The sequence below is a fragment of the Ips typographus genome, linkage group LG9, assembly GCF_016097725.1.
Source record: "Ips typographus isolate SLU linkage group LG9, UJ_Ityp_2.0, whole genome shotgun sequence".
NCBI lineage: Eukaryota > Metazoa > Arthropoda > Insecta > Coleoptera > Curculionidae > Ips > Ips typographus.
Window position 1 is genome coordinate 9,820,877 of NC_138430.1, and position 5,896 is coordinate 9,826,772.

Here is a 5,896-nt window from a genome sequence, read left to right on the forward strand (position 1 = left end):
GGTTATACCGAGACCGGGAAGTATGTCAACTAATCTTGTTGAGGTTTCTATACCGCTAAATGAAATGGAATGCTGGTGGCCATGGTAACGTGTGTATACGCTACATGTCTATGGAAAAGTGCCAAATTGAATTTTAATTTGCAACATTCGAACTAAGATTACAGCTCTGGTGAATAGATGTTAGGGAACTGTACATATACGACTGTATAGACATAACGATCAATTCAGATTCCCTTCACCTATGCAACCTCTTTAGTAATAATTGACTACGATTCATCGATCCATTAGTCATTGATGGAATAACTTTTCATTTAAGTACTATATGTTTAATAGTTAGGTACTTTTCAGTTACCTAAACGTTTTTGGAAAAACAGACTTATGGTACTTGCTCTTTTTTACATTATCACTAATCCATCAATTTAGAATCGCTGATAAAAATTTGTAGTCAGCTCACGTACTCTCATTAGTAAAATAACCATTTTGGCAGAATGTCCTTCATCTAACAAATGTTCAGAGGTTTGGCTTATACAATGCTTATTTATGACGTCATGATCGTCTGTGACGTGCGAGTTAGTTGGCGGATCCTATAGCAAATTATATACATATAACGTTGTTTTTAACTTTCATTTCCTACGGGTTGGACCAAAGGTGAAACCAGCACAACATTTGACAAATTTAGTTTTTGAAACAAAAATTAGTTTCCAACAAAACGAATTTTTTCTTCCTATTTTAATTTCGATTTTCTATAATAGACGGTAGAAACGTAAATATCGTATACAACTCGACAGAATGCTACTTTTACTCGTGCAACTTTAACTGCAGGAAATAGTAGCTATTTATCACTGTAACAAATGCAATTCTTCAAAAACTGTTTTCCAGTACCTACCAACATTATCGTATTCTTATTTTTTACTGTACGTTTTTAACATACATAATAACCTCCCATGTTTTATTTTAAGCTTACGGACATCGTTGCCCTCCATGTTTACAAAATCCTATGCACAGATTATACATAACCCCCGGATTAATTAATACCTTTAAAAGTAAATACACGTCTTAGTGTTCCACCCCAACTAAACTCGCCCTCTCTTTTGCTAAAACACATTTTTCCCCCTTCTTTTTTTCAGTTCGACGTTAATAGGATTTAATGGTGTATTTTGTTACAATTACCGCCATTCCTGGCAGATGTAAATTAGAATAGAATCGAATGTGTTCGATTAGATTACCGATGTAATCCCCTATTGCGATCAACGTCATGATTTCGTGATGTTTAATAAGGTGTAAACTGAAGTTGCTTAACGTTCTGAATCAGTATATTGCAATTAAATTGTTGCTGTTATGTTATTTGCTTTCTTGTTGGCATTTCGAATATTAACCAAATGTGCAATTTCAATAAGAGTCTATTAGGCTCGTAATATTTTAAGGTTATTCAATCATTTTTTCAGATGAGATACCTACCTACTTAATATGAATTATTACCTGCAGTAATGAAAGCATATTATAAGTTTACTGTCTTCTGTATATAAACATCCTGAATCAATTTAATCGACTAAACTATTCATTAAAGCCATTACTTGAGACAATAATAATATTCCCTAACAGCTTACGGTCCAACTTACCTGCCCTTAATCCTGTAGAAACGTACAAGTCGTCCTTTCTAATCTCCGGTAAGTAGAAGGCAGATTAAATAAATCCCCTAAAGGAAGGCTTAATACCGTGTGGATTCTTAACTGCTCCCTTTGACCATGACCAACGCCGTTAGAATTTGATAGTCTGTTATTTTGCTTTGTGACTTTTTGTTAAAACAGCGTTTACTTGAGTAGCTAATTAAATTTGTTTCAATTAAGAGCAAAAAAGTCGTCAATATAAATGCAATACAATAAAATAATTATTCTTGTGGCCATTAGTGCTATTTTTTCAATAACAAATGAATACATCTATATGGTGGGAGATTCGATGGTGAAGTAATAAGAATCGTTTCTACTTCTTGTATACAGGTGTGGTAAATCCAAAACCGACCATAGGAAAACCGTGTAAAAACTGACAGAGAAACGAGATAATTGCATGCAAAAATATCAAGTAGGCCATATTTTCAGCGCGCTGTGCCAAAATCCAGCACCGTCGACAAAATTAATTTTGTTCTGGATTATTATTTTGGATATTTGAAATAGTTTTTTAATCAAATGTCAAATTTTGTGTCTTCATGGCCTCCTATTTAAGATGGAGATCTAGATTTATAATGTTTTCCATGGAATAATCCAAGAACAAAATTAATTTTGTCGACGGTGCCTGGATTTTGGCTATCAGCGCGCTGAAATATGGCCTACTTGATATTTTTTTCGTTTTCTGTCTTTGTCCCGCGCATGCAATTATCTACGTTTCTCTGTCAGTTACACGGTTTTCCTATGGTCGGTTTTGGATTTACCACACCTGTATAGTCTACCTATAAAAACCAAAAAAAGCTGGAATTAGCACAACTAAACGGTTCCCTGTTGGTAAATATCTTTTCAATACAAATAGATTAGTGGACAATAGGTGGCGTATTATTGGTCACTAGGACCACAGAAGGTCTTATCTGTAGAGAATGAACGGCGGGTACTAATCTGAACAGAGATGGGGGTGTCAATCACTGTAGAGAAAATCCCTCATTTCAACGCTGGCCCGTCAGATTAGCACCCTTCTCAAGATTTGATACACGCGGGTATAGAACAATGCTGCTGTTTGGCCGCTTTTACCTAAAGCAGATTAATGAGGATTAAACACACAAATGGAAATTAATATTCAATTTGGTGGTAAGCTTTTCGATAAAGTAGAAAAGGCCGAGGAAAAGACGTTTACTGCTCTTATGATTTTTCATCCTCTCTGTAGCAATGTGAAATTAGCAAAAACTTTCAAACTTTGAGCCAGAAAAATCTGTTCTGTGAAATTCTCCATAAATACACAGCCATAAAAAGATATCAATACCTATAGGTATACTATAATAATCATAGACCGCAGAAAATGCACATTAGCTCTACCATAGACTACTTTTAAAACACTGTTCTTCTGGTTGCTACAGAACCATTATCTAATAATAAATAACCATTTTACTGCAATTGAACTACATCTTGTACGCATCCAGTTTAAAACTCGGCAAATTTAATTATTTCGAGAAATATTAGAAAATTAACCATTTTTAGAGACACTTTTCGTCAGGGCATGACGAAAAGTATCCCTGAGAATCGCCTGGTGCTGTAGAACCTTTTGGCCGTACTCTACTAGTACCACTAAATTCGAAAAGTTAAACTTGTTTATTAATTTTAAAGTTATTGATTTAGACTAAAAAAGAACTTTTTGCACTAAAAATTAATTTTTTATCACTTAGTACAATCCAATATTTTTCTAGTCAAATCGAAATTCCCCACTTAAACTCGAAGAGTATGAAAATATGTGGGCAGCCGAGGGACGACTTATTAGTTTTAATTTGCAAAAGCAAATTGACTTCACCCTTTTGGATTATGCAGCGTCCATTTCGAGCCAGCGAAGCGAAACAATTGAGTCTGAAAAGAAATTTCCTTTTTCAATTTTTATCGTCGTCTTCTACTCTATTATTTTCCTCGGCTCGGATTTGATTTCATCACATTTCATTTCGACTTCTCGGCTCGCCCTTGCTGCTTATTCTTTATTTACGTTTTGATTGTCTGTCAAACGAACCTGGGGAATATCAGTCCAGCTCAAGTCCCAAGACGATTTTGCTACATGATGACCAAATATCAAAGTGAAACTTTTATTTAGCAATTTCGTATCTGGTCCTAATCGGTGTACAAATGAATAATTTAGTTGTTTTAGCATTTCACGCCGATGGATAGAACTCTCGAAAGCAGTAGCGAGATAAAATCTAATTCGAACGAGTAAATAGACGTGGGTTATCTCTTTATCTCCTCAAGGGGTTGCCCACACACAAAATGGTTTTACAGCGAAACACATTAGGCAGGCGAAAGAGCGTAGCGGAGAGATCATCAGTCGATACGATTGTCGTCAAAATTGGGTGACGACATTTCGACAGCAATTATCACTTAAACGCGTTTTAATTGGGCTAGCAAATAGGCAGTTGTACGCTTCCTAGGCCGATCTTCAGATTTAGATTAATTACTTTGATGATTAGAGTTCCACATCTGGTTCACAGTTTTCTTTGTTTAAGGTTACGTGGGTGGTGCTTCGCATTTAAAAACAGTAAACGATTTTACACCTTTTCCATCTTTCAAAACTTATGCACTGCATTTAAAGTTTCTTACTTTACTTGAATAAGTTCTGGAACCTATTGTAATCCACTTTGTTGATCTTTATTTCGTAACTCTACAATAACGATAGTCTGTGCATTTAGTAGATACCAAAGTGAAATCCAAAACCAAACCACCGAGGGCCTAATCAACAAAATCTCTGTAGATGCACGAAATATTGCATTCATATTTCGTCTTTGTTGTACCCCTTTCACATCTGCCCAAACAGAAGCGGATTGCCCTAAAAGGGTACTCCAGATCGCAGATAACCGTAAAAAAGATGTTATTTTTGTTTGTTCGCTTTAGAAACATATTTGTTGCGGTTTGTTGTCGAAGAAACGCACTCTTTTGTTCGGTTTTTGTTTGATGGCACTTTATTCCATCTTCCTTGCGTTTGAAGACATTTTAAAGATACTGAATAAAGTGTGTCCTATATTTCTTTAGATGGGTCATTCTTTATATTCAGATCACTTGTCAGTAAATTCATGCTTGAACTTGTTATTTTCTTTAGTTTCTTGATTACTTCGTTAGAGGAAGAGAGAAAAAGTTGTACATATATGTATTTTTGACTTGAAGGCAATGAACCATTTTGTAATCAGAAATATTATATTAAGTATCAAGCAGAGTCAGTAAGCTTTACTGATCAATGATCGGCAAAGTTTGTAGGCTGAGCGAAGCATAGCCTCTAATTTGTCTGAGATATCAGTAAAGCTGTTACTGTTTGTGATGCTTACACTATTTTTCGTACGACTTTATCAAAATCATCCTAGTTCAAATCAAAAAAAATGAAATAACCAAACCAAAAAGTCAATGCATTATAATCTTTAATAACAGATTCTCCTCAGTTTCAAGATTGTTTTCATTGACGCAGTGGTGAAGGATACCTTTTCAAATGGAAAATGAGCTCTTAAAAAATGACTGAGCTTGTCTTAATTGTTGGTGGCAATAATACATTCCAACAATTTGGTAACGTTTCACCGAATGTATTATTTTCAATTTGCTTTAATCAATTGGTTGCGATATGAGGCAAATAAGTCAACATTTTGAGACACTGTTGTCAATTTTTTCTCAGTTTCGAAAATTTTACCGAAAATGCTTATTTGTTAATAAACCGACTCTAATACTTAATTACCTTATTACTTAATATACTGTATATTGATACTATGATAAAATATTCCTCTATATGTTCAGGTGAAAACTAAACAGTAAACACAATGTCTTTGGAGTTCGTTATCGATTACATGCACGAGTTAATCCTCATGATGCTGATTAGCCAAACCTAAAGGCCCCTAAGGGTCGGCTTGCATCATCGATTCTGATTACAGACAGGAACACCTTAAACTCGAAAACTGAAATGCAGGTAATGTTCGAATAGATGATGTTACTTGAATAACTTGTATTGCGGGATTGGTTTTAAATGAACTACCATTTGAACGAACGAAGGGCGGATAGGTCGTAGTTTCGTTTTAATAGACTATCACTGCTGAAATCTAATAACGTTATGTACCCCTATGTATTTAGAAAGTACAAAAATAGAATTCGGGTTAAAGTTTAATCATCTTTTTGGCTTACTTATAAACAGCTGCTGTCCATTGAGTGCAGAAAGGGACGTGATATTTTGTAAATTAAACTACAAG